General features: G+C 42.4%; 2 protein-coding genes across 2 annotated transcripts in view; one reads left to right on the plus strand and one right to left on the minus strand.

Moving 5' to 3' along the window:
* LOC126998456 (ras-like GTP-binding protein RHO) overlaps positions 1-13362 on the minus strand; it is a 43818-nt gene extending 30456 nt beyond the window's left edge. Inside the window, exon 1 of the mRNA XM_050860160.1 lies at positions 13203-13362. The gene's annotated coding sequence lies outside the window, so the exon portion shown is untranslated. The remainder of the gene's footprint in view (positions 1-13202) is intronic.
* Positions 1-17784, plus strand: part of LOC126998455 (F-actin-capping protein subunit alpha-like) — a 52940-nt gene that overhangs the window by 19159 nt on the left and 15997 nt on the right. The window lies entirely within an intron of this gene.

Raw genomic sequence — 17784 nt, forward strand, 5'->3', positions numbered from 1 at the left:
CCCCGTGTTCTTATGTTCTTATGTTCTCTTCTCTCGCTCACTGTACTTTCGGAGTGATCCACCTTCGGAAACACCACCCGATAAGACGACCCACGCATCCGACCAGAGATAGAAGGGCTGGTGGCGGGTCTTGGAGGGGAAGTGGCGGCATCTGTGTTTGAGTTGGTGAATGACTGAAGGTAAAGATGGAGGCGTACTCTAGAGCTGCGCGTGGCCTCAGTGTTCATCTCCGTCGCATTGTTCCTGGGTTTTATGAATGTTACTGAATGTGTGAACTATACGGAAACTATTTTTTTATATTTTTTTAGTGTATACGACGAAATGAGAAGCGCCCGCGTACACACACACACACACACACACACACACACACACACACACACACACACACACACGTACGTTACCACTGCGATCTGATGCTTTGTTGATATGGTGTACGTAAATGATTAATGATGATGATAATAAGACTGATAATAATATTAACAACAATATCGACAATATCATCATCATCAGCAGCAGCAGCGTCATTATCAGCTTCATCCATCACTAGTCTACTGCAGGATCGGGGCCTTTCCTAACGTTCTCTGAGGTTATTGTACTCCATCAAACACAAGCGTACACACACACACACACACACACACACACACACGCACACACACACACACACACACACACACACACACACACACACACACACACACACACACACACACACACACACACACACACACACAGCTAAACAATTACATAAAAAAATATAATTAAGAAAACATTAAAGCAAGATGTGAGAAAATTCAGCTTCCCAGACAGAAGAATAAATCAAAGGAATATATCACCGGAAGAAGCTATGCATGTATATATATAAAAAATCAGTCGTAAAGAAAAATATGACATAATAGTTTAAAAAGACGTTACACTACACAAGCTTAACACAATCCTATAATAATACAAACAGGTAAGAATAATCAAGTAACAATCAGGTAAAAACACACCTACGAGACTCCCTTGTCCCGTATGCCCTTCTATCTGTCTTCTTGTCTATCTGTCTGTTTGTCTCTGTCTCCCTGTCTGTGCGTCTGTCTTCCTGTCTGCCTGTGAGTCTGTCTGTGTATATCCCCATCTGTTCTGTCTGTCTAAGTATCGGCCCGTTTGTCTGACTACCTGCCTGTCTCCCTCTCTGTTTACCTGTCTCCCTGGCTGCCCGTGTGTCTGCCTTCCGTGTTGTGTGTATGTCGGAGCATGTTAGTAGAGGCCACAGCCGCCGCACGTGGTATCCAAGTCCCGCTCCTCCTCACCGCGACGCCAATTACGGAGGGAGGCTTGTGGCTGCGACTATCGGTTTTTGCACTGCAGCTCACGTCCGTCACTCAGTCAGTCAGTCAGCGGGTGTGCGGGAAGGGGGAGAGATGGGTTGGGGGGGGGAAGATTTTAATGCATGTTGCCTCTTCTTTCCTCATCCATCTACTTCCCTTCCCTCCTCTCCTCTCCTCTCCTCTACTCTCTTCCCCTGTCCTCTCCTTTTCTCTCCTCTCCTCGCCTCTCCTCTCCTCGCCTGTCTTTCCCTCCTTCTCCTCTACTCTCTTCTCCTGTCCTCTCCTTTTCTCTCCTCTCCTCGCCTCTCCTCTCCTCGCCTGTCTTTCCTTCCCTCTCCTCTCCTCTCTTCTCTTCGATACGTGTTTTTGGGGGGATAGTTGTGGATATGGTTGTAGAAAGTTGGGTTGTGTAATTTGTTCACTTCATTCTTATTCGTATCCGCAAGTTTGTCTTATATCGATATTTTATTCCCCAGGTATTTGTGATTTAGTTTATTTTGTTCTATGCGTTTCCTTTTCTGGTTATTATACGGATTAAGAAGTTACTTGTATCATATTTATCTCATTTCATTTTTACATGGATACACATGAATATGACAAACACACACACACACACACACACACACACACACACACACACACACACACACACACACACACACACACACTCACATTTAACACACACACATGCACACATATCCATAAACTTGAGCGAACTGTCATAAGTGTCTGTCTGAACATGTATTTTTTTATGCTTTATGTCTGAGGCAGAGAAGGAGGAGGGATAGAGGCGACACGAACGCGTAAACACTCCTTCCACCGTCTAAATATCTTCCTTATGATTCATCTTTTGTTTTCTTCTCATATATTCTCTAAGCGTCATAACGAAGAGGTATAGGGCCATATTTTCAAACACTTAGGCGTCCAAACACATACATTTCACAAGGTTTTCGTAGAGGTCTTGGGTGTTTCCATAGATATATATATTTTTTTACAACAAAGGAGACAGCTCAAGGGCACAAAATAATGAAACAATAATAAAAAAAAAGCCCGCTACTCGCTGCTCCAACAAAAAAAGTATCAAAAGAGGTGGCCGAAAGAGAGGTCAGTTTCGGGAGGTGGTAGTTTGACAAGGCTTCTGCGCTGTGAATATAAAGAAGAACTCGTAAGGGCCCGATTAATCTCCTTATCTGTCTTTGGAAATGGTTGACATGAGAGGCGGAAGTGTCTGAGAATACCCACCTAGTATAGTCACCGCTCTCACTAACACAGCCAGACACTTAGAACAGACTTGAGTGCTCTCATCACCATCTAAATACAGTCCTCTTTGTGTGTTAACGTCGCATACCAGTAAACACTTTTTTTTTTCTTTATTGCGAGAGGGGGGGTTCTGTATCTTTTTGTGTGTGTGTGTCCTTGAGTTGTCTCCTTTGCTGAGAGAGAGAGAGAGAGAGAGAGAGAGAGAGAGAGAGAGAGAGAGAGAGAGAGAGAGAGAGAGAGAGAGAGAGAGAGAGAGAGAGAGAGAGAGAGAGAGAGAGAGAGAGAGAGAGAGAGAGAGAGAGAGAGAGAGAGAGAGAGAGAGAGCATACCTGTCAAGCTACTGTGGTGTCTTGCCATAAGATTTTGCGTTAGAGACCATAAGTTTGTGTATAAAACCATAAGAAAACCATATTTTTTTGTCATTCAATATTTATTTTTTTCAAAACAAATGCAGAATGAAAACACAACACATGAAAATGACATGTACTGTACTAAACACCACATAAAAAAAAACTGTTTTTTTTCATTGGTGTGTATTCATGTGTGTCATGTGTTTATATTGTGTACAACAGTACAACAAAGAGCATCAATGAGCTGCAGTGAACCTACTGCAGCTCACTAAGTCATGACGGCACTCATCTGAGTTCAGTTTGATCTGCAAGAAAGCACTCAAAGCAGTCAGTGTGTCCGCACCCAAGCTGCTCCTGTAACCGTTACTCAGCACGCTCACTTGAATTTAAATATGGCGTGTACGATATATTTCAAATTGTTTAAAACAAACATATTAAAAAATAAGATTTTCAACTTACGCCGTAAGACTTGAAAATCACCGATTACATAAGACTTACGCAAAAACGAAGAGAGAGAGAGAGAGAGAGAGAGAGAGAGAGAGAGAGAGAGAGAGAGAGAGAGAGAAACTGAATGTTATCGCCTTCAGTAATACATCTCAATATTCCCTAAGGAGACTCCAATGCTCCTGTTTCCTTCCCAGATATGTTTTCTTAATATACAAAATCGTCGCCTGGGAGGGGTAACATTAGCTACTATATTTTCATAAGTCCTAAGATTTGCTAACGGTGTAGACTCTTCCATACCTCTTCTTCTTCTCTCCTCTTATCCGTACCATCGACCTGTTAGTTTCCATTCCAACTCCGCCATATGTCTCCTGAAAAGGCCTCACAGCTGCCAGAAAAATTATGCACCAAAGTTAAAGCCATCAATTCCACCGGCTTGATAGTTACCTTTCCGATATGTCTTCTAAATCTATCTCGAATCTGCCGGAAAGTTTATGCGCCGAAGTTAAAGCCATCCATTCCACCTTTTTGATCGATTCCTTTCCGACATGTCTTCTAAAACTACTTCAAATCTGCCAGAAAGTTTATGCACCGAATTTAAAGCCATCCATTCCACCTTCTTGATCGTTTCCTTCCCAATATGTCATCTAAATTTACCTCGAATCTGCCAGAAAGTTTATGCGCCGAAGTTAAAGCCATCCATTCCACCTTCTTGATCGTTTCCTTTCCGACATGTCTTCTAAAACTACCTCAAATCTGCCAGAAAGTTTATGCACCAAAGTTAAAGCCATCCATTCCACCTTCTTGATCGTTTCCTTCCCAATATGTCTTCTAAATCTACCTCGAATCTGCCAGAAAAATTATGCACCAAAGTTAAAGTCATCCGTTCCATCGGCCTTATAGTTTTCTTTCCGATATATCTTCTAAAACTACTTCAAATCTGCCAGAAAGTTTATGCGCCGAAGTTAAAGCCATCCATTCCGTCGGCTTGATATTCTAAACTTCCAGACATGTCTTCTAAAACTACTTCAAATCTGCCAGAAAGGTTATGCACCAAAGTTAAAGCCATCCATTCCACCGGCTTGATAGTTTCCTTTTCGGTATGTCTTCTAAATCTACTTCAAATCTGCCAGAAAGCTTATTCACCAAAGTTAAAATCATCCATTCCATCGGCTTGATATTCTAAACTCCCCGACATGTCTTCTGAAACTATCTCATCTCTCCCAGGAACTTTATGTACTGAAGCAAAAGTTATACACCTCACTGGCCTTATAGTTTCCCTCCCGACATGTCTTCTAAAGCTACCTCAACTTTGCCAGAAAATTTATGCACCGGGGCGTTTAGTAGGTGCCTCCCCTTAACAAAAATTAACAAGCGTACTTCATAAGGTGACAAATTAACTTAGAATCACGACCCTTCCTTCACTCACGAATGCTATATCCTCTAAAACGACCTCAACTCTGCCAACAGGAAGTTTATGCAACGAGCCGTTAAGTAAATACATCCCATTCAATAGTATACAAGGGTACTTCATAGGGAGACAAATCACCTTATATAAATAAAATCACGACCCTTCCTTCACTCGCAAATGCTATGTCCCCGGCTTTCTCTCCCTTCACCTTTCCCTCTCGTCCAAGAAAGTAAAAGGAGGAAGAAAATACATACTTTAAAAAAAAAAAACCAGGACATTGTTGACTCGTGAACATATGTTGCTTACGGGGGTGAAAAAAAGGTGAAGTCTAAGGAAATTGCAGGTGGTGGTACTATATTGCGTTTACAAAGACAACAGGTGAGAGGGTGAAAATACAGGTGTGTGGAGATGAGAGATGAATAGATAGATAGATAAATAGATAGATAGGTAGATAGATAGTTAGTAAGCTAGTTAGTTAGTCAGTTAGTTGGATAGATAGATAGATAGATAGATAGAGAATTAGTTAGTTAGTTAGTTAGATATATAGATAAATGAATAGATAGATAGATAAATACACACACACACACACACACACACACACACACACACACACACACACACACACACACACACACACACACACACACACACACAACACACACAAACACACAAACACTTGGCACACTCGTCCAGGCGCTAATCTCACGGAAATAGACAAACGCCCTCCTCGTCACAAGTCATGAGAGATCACCAGAAACCGACCGAGAGAGAGAGAGAGAGAGAGAGAGAGAGAGAGAGAGAGAGAGAGAGAGAGAGAGAGAGAGAGAGAGAGAGAGAGAGAGAGAGAGAGGAGTGCATGAGTCACCCCCCCCCCCTGATGTTTACCTTACCTCCCAACACCTGCTTCCTTCCCTTACATCTTCGCCTGTGACTTCTTCAACTTAAAACGATGACAAGACCACCACCTCCTCCTCCCTCCCAATCACCTATACCTACCTACAGAATCACCACCCTCATTCCACCTCGCAACTATGGCCCATATTATATAAAGATTTCGGGGTTTAAACACTCACATTTACAAACTTTTTCGTAGAAGTTGTATTAGTATAGTTAGTATAGGTATTTTTTTTTTACAACAAAGGAGACAGCTCAAGGGCACTAAAGAAAGGAAACAATAAAAAAAAAAGCCCGCTACTCGCTGCTCCTGATGTGTGTTAGTATGTTAGTGAGTAGTGAGGCTTAGGTTTGCAGGAGATGCCTTGTATAGACCTACCTCACGGCCTCTTGCAGTCTCCTCTCATGTTCTTATGTTCTTATGGTTCTATTTATACGAAGTAGTGTGAGGAGTCTTCAAGGACGCAAAAATGAATGAAAGACTCACGCCCAAATTCTCAATCATTTCGAGGCTTGCACACCCACATTTGATAAGGCTTCCGTGGAGGTTATGTTAGTATTTCCACGGTGGGTAGTTTTAAGAGCCTAGTTATAGTTTGACAAGACTTCTTTTCTGCACTATGAATGTGGAAAATACACTCATGAGAACCTGACCAATCTCCTTTATGTAGCCTTTCGAGATATTTGTTGAGAGAGCTGAAAGCGTCGGAGAATGCGAAACTATGTCCACCAGCCACACGTCGGGAAACTCAACAGCTCTCACGCTTAGAAGAAAAAAGGAGGGAAAGGATCAAGACTAAGTATGTTTATCCACTAAAGATTGACGTGCAAGGACAAGAGGGAAGAGGTTTAATTAACTCGTGCATTAAGTTTCTAGAGATGATTCAGTATTCTTATTTGAGTTCTATTAGGCTAGATTATTTAAAGAGGGTTTGCACAAGCTTTTCTTTCACTTATAGTAACTTCGAATAGTATTTTACGATATGGGATCCTGTATTTGCTGAACCTGTATTACGTTCTTTATATAGGATTTTCTTGTGGCAGACGATCTCGTATTTATTATTGTGAGGAGTGAGATAACTTTTAATATATTTTTTTAGCAACTTCTCATTGTATTTTCTTATGGTGTGTGACCCTAGAGTTAATGGTAATTTGGAAAAGAAATGAGAGAAAAGCTGTTTTATATTCTTGAGTTACTTTTTATGGTCTTTTCTTGATAACTCCGTATTTAATTATTGTGAAGAGAAGTAAAAAAAGGTTATTATGTTCCTTCGTAGCCTATAGTGTTTTATGTGGTTATGTGATCCCGTATTTAATTATTATTGTGAAAAGAAAGAGAGAGAGAGAGAGAGAGAGAGAGAGAGAGAGAGAGAGAGAGAGAGAGAGAGAGAGAGAGAGAGAGAGAGAGAGAGAGAGAGAGAGAGAGAGAGAGAGAGAGAGAGAGAGAGAGAGAGAGAGAGATGAAAGCTCAAATTATTATCTCACATCTTTGTTTACTTATCCTTTTATGAACTTCCCTTTCATATTGTTTACAAGAGAAGGAGGAGGAGGAGGAGGGCGGGGGTGGAGGGGGGAAAAGAGGAGAATCTGTAGGACATTTGGCTGTTCTTTTATACGTAAATCCCTCGCAGCCAGTGTCACGTAGCCCTGGAGTCGAACCCTCTGCCAGCCTCCCCGGGGTCCGATAACAAACAAGAGGGTTCTGTTTCCATGCGTGCATTGGGTATCTTTGGCTGGGCGGGGTGAGTCACTTCCTCGCTCTGTTGATGTTCCTTCTTGTTGGCGAAGTTTAAAAGGAAGATGAAGATGGTGATGGTGAAGGTGCTCTTGTTAGTAATGGTGATGATGATGGTGATGATGACGAAGATGGTGTTTATGATGATAAGGGTGATGATGATGAATGTGAAAAGCTCTTGATAGGTTTTGTTTTGTCCTCGCCTCGGTGTTTCCAGATGAGAGCGAATGTTTGAGTTTTTTTTTATCTGATCTTTTTTTTAACTATCGAGAATCTTCCTAACAATAACGATAAGACAAGACGCTAAGAAAACTTGACCCTGCCTTGCGAGATTTTTTTTTTATAAGTGTACCTCTCCACAACGCTTTATTATTATTATTATTATTATTATTATTATTATTAGTAGTAGTAGTAGTAGTAGTAGTAGTAGTAGTAGTAGTAGTAGTAGTAGTTGTTGTTGTAGTAAAAGCAGTAGCAGTGGCAGTAGTAGTGTTATCATTATTGTTATTGTTATTGTTGTTGTTGTCGTCGTTGTGGTTGTTGTTGTTGTTATTGTTGTTGTTGTTGTTGTTGATAATGATGATGTAAATATAGTTGGTATTGTTGCTAATAATAATAATGATAATGATAATAATAATAATAATAATAATAATAATAATAATAATAATAATAACAACAACAACGATAATAATTGCAATAAAGCCTGAAGCACCACGCCAGGCCATCACACGCCTCCCGCCGCAGCACCGCCACACACGTACGTCACCTCTCACGACAGGCCTCTCCCCCCCTCCGGCAGGCAGGTAATATGATTAGTTCGACCATGTACCTGCTGGCCCTCCCCCCCCATGGTAGCTTACTCACCTAGGGCCATAGTTTGAACATTTCGGCGCCTAGGTACATATTTGACAAAGCTTTCATAGGAGTTTAGGTCATTTCCAGGGGTAGTTCCATGACCCTAGAGGTATAGTTGACCGTTCTTCTATCTCATGAACCTAATAAAGCACTCATTAGAACCCGACTGGTCTCCTTTATGGGCTTTGGAAACAGTTGATGTGAGAGGCGTTATTGTCTAAGAATACCGACCTTAGTCTTTTTAACATACGTGAAGGCAATAGGACCAACTCTATCACTGCTTTGTGGGAAGATGGGGAATGATTGGCTATAAATGTTTAAAACTCAATGGAAACTTAAACATGTCGGCAAGTATGCTTTAGAATTTTGCAGTCTTTTTAACATACGTGAAGGTAATAGGACCAACTCGATCACTGCTTTGTGGGAAGATGGGGAATGATTGGCTATAAATGTTTAAAACTCAATGGAAACTTAAACATGTCGGCAAGTATCCTATATAATTTTGCAGCTTCCTCCCGCTTATAGTGTTTGATATTAGGAAAGAAAAAAGAACGGAAAATGCAGTGATAAACACAAACAAAAACACAGTAAATAACGTAAACACAATCAAACGGAAACACAGTCAATCGTAGTCAAACCTAAACAGTCAAAACAGTAAAAAAATAGTAAAAAACGTAAAAACGGTTAAAAGGAAAACTGAAAAACGTAGTAGCGGGCTTTTTTCGTTTCATTTTTTTTTTTTTTGCCCTTGAATTGACTCCTGTGCTGTAAAAAAAATGAAGTCAAACGGAAAATAAACTCAACTATAAAACAAAAACTAAGTCACACTCAAAAGAAGAAAAAAAAACTCAGCACAGTCAGGAAGTAATAGAAAAAAATAGATAAAGGAAAATCAGTGAGCACCGCCAAACGCTCAAACGAAACAAACAAGCAAACAAACAAACAAAAAACTCAGTCAGCACAGTCAAGAAATCAAAAGAAAGGAAAAAAAAACTCAGTCCGTCAAGGAAGACACCACCAATACAGGAGAAAGTCTCGCAACGCAGCCTATTGTGCCGAGGATTAGCAGGTATTAGCGCTCCGTGCCGGCGGTCACACGCCCTTTGCTCCGCGCCATGACTCGCCTGTTTCGGCAGCGGCAGCAGTGGTTGAAATCACGATTGAAAAACTACGTAAAAAAGGAACGAAATAAGTAAATAAATAAATCTGCCGCATGAAAACTAAGCTTAATATACGTTAAGTTAGCACACACACACACACACACACACACACACACATCCCCCCCTCCCCCCCCACACACACCTGCCCATGATAATTGCGGAGTCCATTGACCTATTTTTCACATATGGTCCGGGTATTCATAAGTATAAAGATTATGAAGTAAGACTGATTAGCCATGTTTGTGTGTGTGTGTGTGTGTGTGTGTGTGTGTGTGTGTGTGTGTGTGTGTGTTGATTTATATGTATACTTGCTTTTTTATGACTGATTCGTGTAACCAGTCGATCAGTCAGTTTGTCCAGTATTTGTCTGTCAGTCTTTTCGTTAGTTTGTCATTCTTCCTGTCATTCTATATATACCTGTCAGCCTGTTCATCAAGGAGTACAAACTGCTAAAATATTATTATAATATGCCTCTCTATATAGCCGTTAATCTGTTATCATGAATCACGTCTGTCAGTTTTCGAGTCTGTCTGTCAATCTACCTTTCCGTCTGTCTACCTGTCTGTCTGGTTGTCTGTCACGGCGGTGTTTACATGAAAGTGAAAGCATGTCTCCAGAGGCAGCTCGTTAGGGTGAATGTCTGGCTGGCAGTGAGTGCGGTGTGTCGCTTCCGCTAGGCTCCTGTAACATACCACAAGCGAGACGGCTAGGTGGGAAGACGGTGACTGATAGACCATAGACGTTTAAAACTCAAGGGAATACGTATACATGTCATCAAATATCCTTTACAACTCTGCACATTTCTCCGGCTTATAGTTTTTTTTAATAGGATGAGAGCGGAAAATAAGAAAATGCAGAAATAAACGTAAACGGAAACACCTCGTCTTGCTAAACGGCGTGGGTCAACTTCCTTTCCACGCCCTTATTAGCGAGGTGTGTGGGCGGCTGTGCACCTAGACTGGTAGGGTGTTAATTAATAAAGCACGTATAGGCGTTAGCTGAGGATGACAACAGCAATAAAAGGGGAACAAGACGCCTTTCTATTTGGGATTGTCTATTTGGGAAACGTATTTTTAGGGAGAATATGTTGCGAGTATTTCGCTCCGTGAATAACAACAACAAAAACAACAACAACAACAATAATAATGATAAAAAACATCAACAACAACAATAATCATGATAACAACAACAACAACAACAACAATAATAATAATAATAATAATAATAATAAAGTATATACAATTTTTTTATCATTTTTTCTTTGTTTCCCCACAGTTTTCTTTGTTTTTATGTCCGTAGGGAACGAACGTGTGTGTGTGTGTGTGTGTGTGTGTGTAGCCTCTAGGCGGCTTTTCCCGCTGGGGCTTCTGGTCGAACTAATGCCTTCAGCTCAGCAGCAAGTCTTACAAAGAAAACCACCACCACCACCGCCACCACCACTACCACCATCGCTATCAACGTCACCACCATCACCACCCCTACCATCACCATCACCACCATCTCTATCACCATCACCACCCCTACCATCACCATCACCACCATCTCTATCACCATCACCAACACGCCACCATCATCACCACCACCGCCAGTCATTGCTCCGTTCGTTTTCTGGTGGCTTATGTTCATCTTTCTCTCACTGTAATAGCTCTCTCTCTCTCTCTCTCTCTCTCTCTCTCTCTCTCTCTCTCTCTCTCCGCTTTTAAGAGGTGTTGCCAACCTTAATCGTTCGTTTATTGTGCGTGTTGCCAAGTTTCGGGTCCTGTTGGTTCACTTTTTATACCATGTTACGTTTGCTGGATGTTGTGGAGACTCAAAGAGGTATATCATCTGCGAGGGAGGTATTTATAGTATTGCCTCTCTCTCTCTCTCTCTCTCTCTCTCTCTGCCAAAACCGGTGTCATCTGCCATTGAGAATCACCAGCAAATTATTTTATATTTATTTTCACGCGTTTTTTTATACCATTTGTTATGTTTGGAGAGAGAGAGAGAGAGAGAGAGAGAGAGAGAGAGAGAGAGAAATAGGGTGAGAGAGCATTATTTACACAACACATAACTTTTATCCACTATTTACAATGCTCAGACACGCTTCCCTCTTAAGTATATTTCTCTAAGAGGCTTTGTCCCCTAGGTAAACCAATAGACGCTACACTTATATAACAATAGGCTAAGAAATGAACTGTGGACGGCTGTACGTTAGTTTGCACAAGGCCGAACCACCCAAAAATACACACCACTCCTCTACTCGTGGCTAAGGTTGGCATCTCAGACGCTTCCGCCGCTCTCTTCACCTATATAAGGCAAAAAGGAAAGCAGTTGAGTTCTTATGGTCGATTATATTAGATTCATGGTACAGAAGAAGGGTCAAACTACCACCAGGATCAGAAAACTATCCATGGAAATGCCCAAAACTCCTATGAAAGCCTTGTCAAGTATGTGAGCTCGGGCACGGAAATGTTTGAGAATATGACCATCAAGGTATTTTGGGCGAAGGAACGTACAGGGGCCTTCAGACAGCTGGGCGAGGAGTTATTGGAAGTTTCACGCACTCCCGCCTCGCCACAAGTGTTTCACAAGTGTCTGGGTGCCAACACTTAGCCGCCCATCCCAACACTTGTGACGATAACTGCGATGGATTAGACTACGTACATGGAACTCAAGGGGAGGGAGCGAAGGGGAGATTTTCTTCACTATAATAATGCGTGCCCAGTCACCTAAGCGTACTATATGCCTTATCAAATTGAACGTCAGCTTTCTTTCTTCCCATCATGACCTTTCCACTCTAATAATGTTTAACGTGAGTCTTTTATCCGCCTCTTATTCATGCCTTCATCCTGTCGTGACTTGACATACAACATTCTTATAACCTTCCTTGCACCGAGCCAGACTGTCATGACTTTTCCGCTCTCGTATAGTGTTAACGTGAGACTTTTATCCGAGTCTTATACTTGCGTTTACAATGTCATTAGTTTACGTGCTACATTCCTTTGTTAACTGCCTTCCCTTTACCTCGCCAAACTGTGCATGACCTTTCTGCTCTCTCATAGTGATTACTCTGAGACTTTTGTTCGCCTCATCTTCAACCGCCCACATTGTCATTCATAAAATTACCTTCCCTTCACCAAACCAAACTCTTCACGACCTCTCTACACCGTCTTTCTTATAGTTATCTTCCCCTCACCAAACCAAACTCTTCACGACCTCTCTACACCGTCTCTCTTTTAGTTATCATCCCCTCACCAAAGTAAACTATTCACGACCTTTCTTCTCTCTGAAACCTTTTAATACCCTCAGGCTGTCGCGCGCCTCCTCCCCCCCCCCCACCCCCCTCACCATTATTTTGTCTGAGCTGCTTCCCTTGCTCCGTCAGCCGCACTTGAGGAAGCAGCGGTTACTTACCTCCTGTCTTGCATCTATACCGCGTGGCCGACGTCCTAGCGAGTGGTGACAGACCCTTTATTCCTACCGGGAGCAGGTGGTGGAGGAGAGGCCGAGACGGAAGTATAGCGGCGGGTCACAGACAACACATCGTCCACGACAGCCGCGCGGATATCAGCCTCACTCGGTAATGATCCTCGTCGTCACGGTATAGAAAAGGGATTCCGTGACGCATAGAGTTCCCGTACACACTAATAGAAGCACCAATTGTTGAACCGGAACACAATAAGAGGAAGGAAGTAACCCCTCCTCAACTTTCTACACACACCGCAAGCACTGCACTCCGCCAGCCACCTCACGCCGCTGTCACGACCAAACTCTCGCCAGCTAAACACAGCCTTTGCCTACCCTCAACACGAGCAGAAGAAGATGTTACTGAAGGAGGCACGTGTCCCCTCCGCCCCTCGCCGCTACCTCGCCACTGTGCAACTGGCTGTGGCGACGACCAACCTGCCGCGAGGGTGAAACCGCGGGCGCCGGGAGGGTGGGGGAAGGGGGTGGCGCCAGGCGAGTTGTGGGAGGAGGGGGCACTGGAGGGGCGATGGAGGGGGCTGCCGCGTGAGAAGAGTGTAACAGCATTAGACTAACAGGATTTTGAGAAGCCCTTGGTGAGTGTGGCGCGGCTGCGAAGGCCTTGTAGCCGCCGCGAGCCACACCATCGCGCGACACCCTCCAAACTCGCCCTAAGTCCTACCCAGTGGCCTTCGTCAGCAGCACGGCAACTCAACGCTCTTTTCACTGCTTGCTGCCGAAGAGCTTGCTGAGTCTCGCCGTCTGCATGACCTCCCGCCCTCCCTCCCGCCTCCTGCTGCTACTGCTGCTTCCTGTCGCCTCCCCGCCTCTGTTACGTCGCTGTGGTGTTCTGCAAGCAAGTGTCTCAAGTTCGCTCTGTTCCGTTGTGTTTTTCTCGCAGTTGAATCCCCTCCGCCTTGCTGTCTGTCTGCCCCTCAAGGGTTTCAATCGTTACTCTGATATGTCACTGCGCCGAGAATGCCTTTTTGAAATACCACGACACAAGAACAACAACAACTACAAACATATGGACAGACAAAGTACAGCATGGGGTTAAAAGGATGGAAAGTAAATAGACATGAAGCCGATTTTCACTTTGACTCGCATTGGGACACTTTTTCTTTCCCTTTTATCTACCGGGAACGCAAAAACAGTCGTAATACCAACAAGGGTTTAGAATGAGGCTAAAATAGGAGAGAAAAATAGGATGAGACGTTGGTGGAGGTGGAGGTGGTGATGGCGTTTAACTTCCCCACCCCACCCCCCCGGTAGTGAAGGCTCGCGTGAGGGCTGCACACACACACACACACACACACACACACACACACACACTCTGACCCCGGCCACCCGCACCACCCGACCCCCCTCACCCCCCTTCCTCTCCCCATCTTCCCACACCACACCTGTTCACGATGCGCCCTCCCCCCCTCTTCCCCTCCCCTCCCCTCCCCTCCCCTCCCCCTTTAAATGAACTCCCCTTCCATTCCCCTAACCACAGCGCCCCCCCACCCTCTCATCTCCTCCCCTCATCTCCCCTTCACCTCACCTCACCTCCCCACTCGCCACATGTCCCATTATTGTTTCATTATATTTATTTATTTACAGTGTCTTTAATTATTTAGTGTCTTTAATCATTAGGCGAGTTCTCACTTATTGTTGTTGTTGTTGTTGTTGTTGTTGTTGTTGTTGTTGTTGTTGTTGTTGTTGTTGTTGTTCTTCTTCTTCTTCTTCTTTTTCTTCTTCTTCTTCTTTAACTTATCTTTAATTTTACTTCGGCCTCGACAAAACATAACGATAGTCCTCTTTTTATTGTTGTCATTGTTGTTGTTGTTGTTGTTGTTGTTGTTGTTTTTGTTGTTGTACGGTAGATAACATCCGACAAGTGACTGACTGACAGGAGAAGCAGGATTGTTGATAACCGGCCGAGAACTGTAAAAAATAATAGTAATAGTAATAATAATAATAAAAGAGCTGTAGAAAAATAAGGAAAGTTTTCTACGAGACCGTCTTAGAGAAACTTCGAAAACTTAAAAGAGAAATGCGAGGCGACCTTTTATGGGAAGAATCGTATGACCCGGTTGACCTCTCTCTCTCTCTCTCTCTCTCTCTCTCTCTCTCTCTCTCTCTCTCTCTCTCTCTCTCTCTAACGCAGGTCACCTTGATCGTAAGAAAACCAACCTATTGCATTTTTTATGAGAGAGAGAGAGAGAGAGAGAGAGAGAGAGAGAGAGAGAGAGAGAGAGAGAGAGAGAGAAAGTGCGTGGATGAGAGCAGTATGACCCGCTTCTCACTTGTAATACCAGCCTACTGAGGAAGAGAGGAAGACGAGGGGTACTCATCGTCATCACCGCCACCACCACCACCATCATCATCATCACCATCATCAATAGTTATATGTTGTTTGTCTCTCTTTAATCAGTCCATCCACCTCTTCATCAGTCTTCCTTTCTTCGTCTGTCTACCCTAGCGAGGTAAATGGAAGGGGGAAGAAAGCTAACGGGAACAGGACCTACATAAAACAACAAGAAAGAAAGAAAGAAAGAAAGAAAGGGAATAATGATCATGAACTGCGTGAAGGAATAATTATTACGCATGAAAACTTTATTTGGAGGACGAGAAGGTATTACGTTTACTGCTTTTCTTTTCCAACAGTTTTTTGAGGGAATGAACATGTCTTAACTCTTCTTGCACCACCTTCATCTTAACTAAATAACATCGTCTTAACATGCCAACGTGGATCTTCATGAGAGAGCTGAGAACAGATGTGAGACTAATGAGGAAAAAGTGAGAGAAAAAACTTGTTGATGGAAGGAAAAAGTAAAAACGCATGCATGACTCAGAATGGCACCGCTAATTTCTTACATATAATTTGTATGCCACTCAGTCTGAAGTAATAGAAGAAAATAGAAAGAAGGAAGACAAGGAAAAAAAACTCGCAACCTCAGACTTTCAGTAAAATGCAAAACATCCATCGTAGGTACAGTGTCAATGAAGATGATGAGGTCGTATTAAATTTATAGTAGAGCCAGCAGTGAATGTGTGAATGAAGTATATAAAGGGTCAGAGGAAAAAAGGGTGACAGCTAATAAAAAAATGACATGGGAAACATAAAGAAAAGGACAAATAACAGTACGAATTAAAACATGAACAGTGTCAGAAGAAGAGACTGAAACTGAAGAAATGGTAGATGGACTGAGTGAAGAAAAACATACGAGAAAAAACATCAAATCAGAAATAACATAAAACAAAGCATGAACAGGGTCGGAGGAAGAGAGGGAGACTGAGGAAGAGGGAGATAGATTTGAAAGAAAGATGCGAGAGAAGAACATCAATGGACGAATTAAAGTATAAGACAGACCGCAATGGAGGCGACACTATCAAATTTGAGAAGATAATAATGCTGAGAAAAAAGAAGGAAGAAGAAAATGTCAAGGAATGTTTTAATGAGGTGTGAAGCTTGAGTGTGAAAATGACTCGTATAGTTTTTCAGAGCGTGTTTTTCTTTTTTTTCTTCTTTTTTTCTTTTTCTTCTTCTTCATTGCCTTCTTCTTCTTTTTCTTTTTTTCTTCTTCTTCTTCTTCTTCTTCTTCTTCTTCTTCTTTTTCTTTTTCTTCTTCTTCTTCTTCTTCTTCTTCTTTTTCCTCTTCTTCATATTATCTTCTTCCTTTCTTCTTCTTCTTCTTCTTCTTTTTCTTTTTCTTCTTCTTCTTCTTCTTCGTCATCGTCTTCTTCGTCTTCTTCATTTCTTCTTCTTTCCGATAATCATTCCCTCTAGTTTCTCGAGGTTCAACACGCATTTTTTTTTAAATTTTCAAGGCGTGATTATAATTAGTTTTATTGATTTTCTTTCTATCACTTTTTTGCGACTGAATTTGTAATATGTCAACTTAACTTTTTTTTTTCTCTAATGATAGCTATTCCTTCTTTCTTATCGAGGTTCTTCACACATTTTTTCAAGGCGTAGTTATTTGGTTGGTGTTGCTGTTTTTCTTTCTATCACTTTTCGCGACCGAATTTGCAATATGTCGACTTAACTGTGAGAAAATCCAACCCTTCTAACTACGTAACTCGGTCGCAAGTCGCGGTCAAAGTTGATTTCGTTGATTCTTTTTTCTTTCACTTATTTTACGACTGCGTTAGCAACATATCGCCCTAACTCTGGGAAAATCCATCACTTCTAACTAACTCCGTCCCAAAACTGGCATTAAAATAAGCCAAACTAACCACCACATAACTGTTAATAAATAGCAATACGACGTTTAATTAAAAAAAGATCTGGCGATGACGTGCACGCCTGTTCAGAGCTCCCGCCGGCCACGTGTGAGGCTATTACCGTGCACCCCCGCTAGCGTGTCAAAGGAAATAGTCACCCATCAAATGGCAGCCCACACCATCAGCCAAATATGCAAGTAACGTTACACACCGCCCTCGCCACATCGAAGGAAGTGGTAATGGTGCTGCGCGAGGAGGAACAAGTATATGAAGGTTATCGCCCCTTGAGTACAGAGGAAGGAAAGGCTAAGAGGAGAGTATTTGTTTCTATTTTGTTTTGTTTTCCTGCAAAGACACTCAGCAAAGACTTATAACACTTGTATTCTTGAACGTACCGTCGCCTCCGTCCCCCTTTTTGAATAGCCTCTCGTAGAAGTTCTTGGATTTTCATGGACTTTTATGATCCTAGTGATAAATAGTTTTGCACGACTTCTGCATATTGAACGGGAACCTCATTCATTAAAACCCAGTTATTCTTCTCTGTGGCCTTAGAAAATAGTCGGAATGAGAGAGAGAGAGAGAGAGAGAGAGAGAGAGAGAGAGAGAGAGAGAGAAAATTTTGAACCTTAAACCGTTACCTTACCGTGAGTACGTAACTATCTTTACTTTCCCGTCATAATGCATTGCCTGTCAACGGTGAAAGGTA

Source organism: Eriocheir sinensis, chromosome 14 (assembly GCF_024679095.1).
Source record: "Eriocheir sinensis breed Jianghai 21 chromosome 14, ASM2467909v1, whole genome shotgun sequence".
NCBI lineage: Eukaryota > Metazoa > Arthropoda > Malacostraca > Decapoda > Varunidae > Eriocheir > Eriocheir sinensis.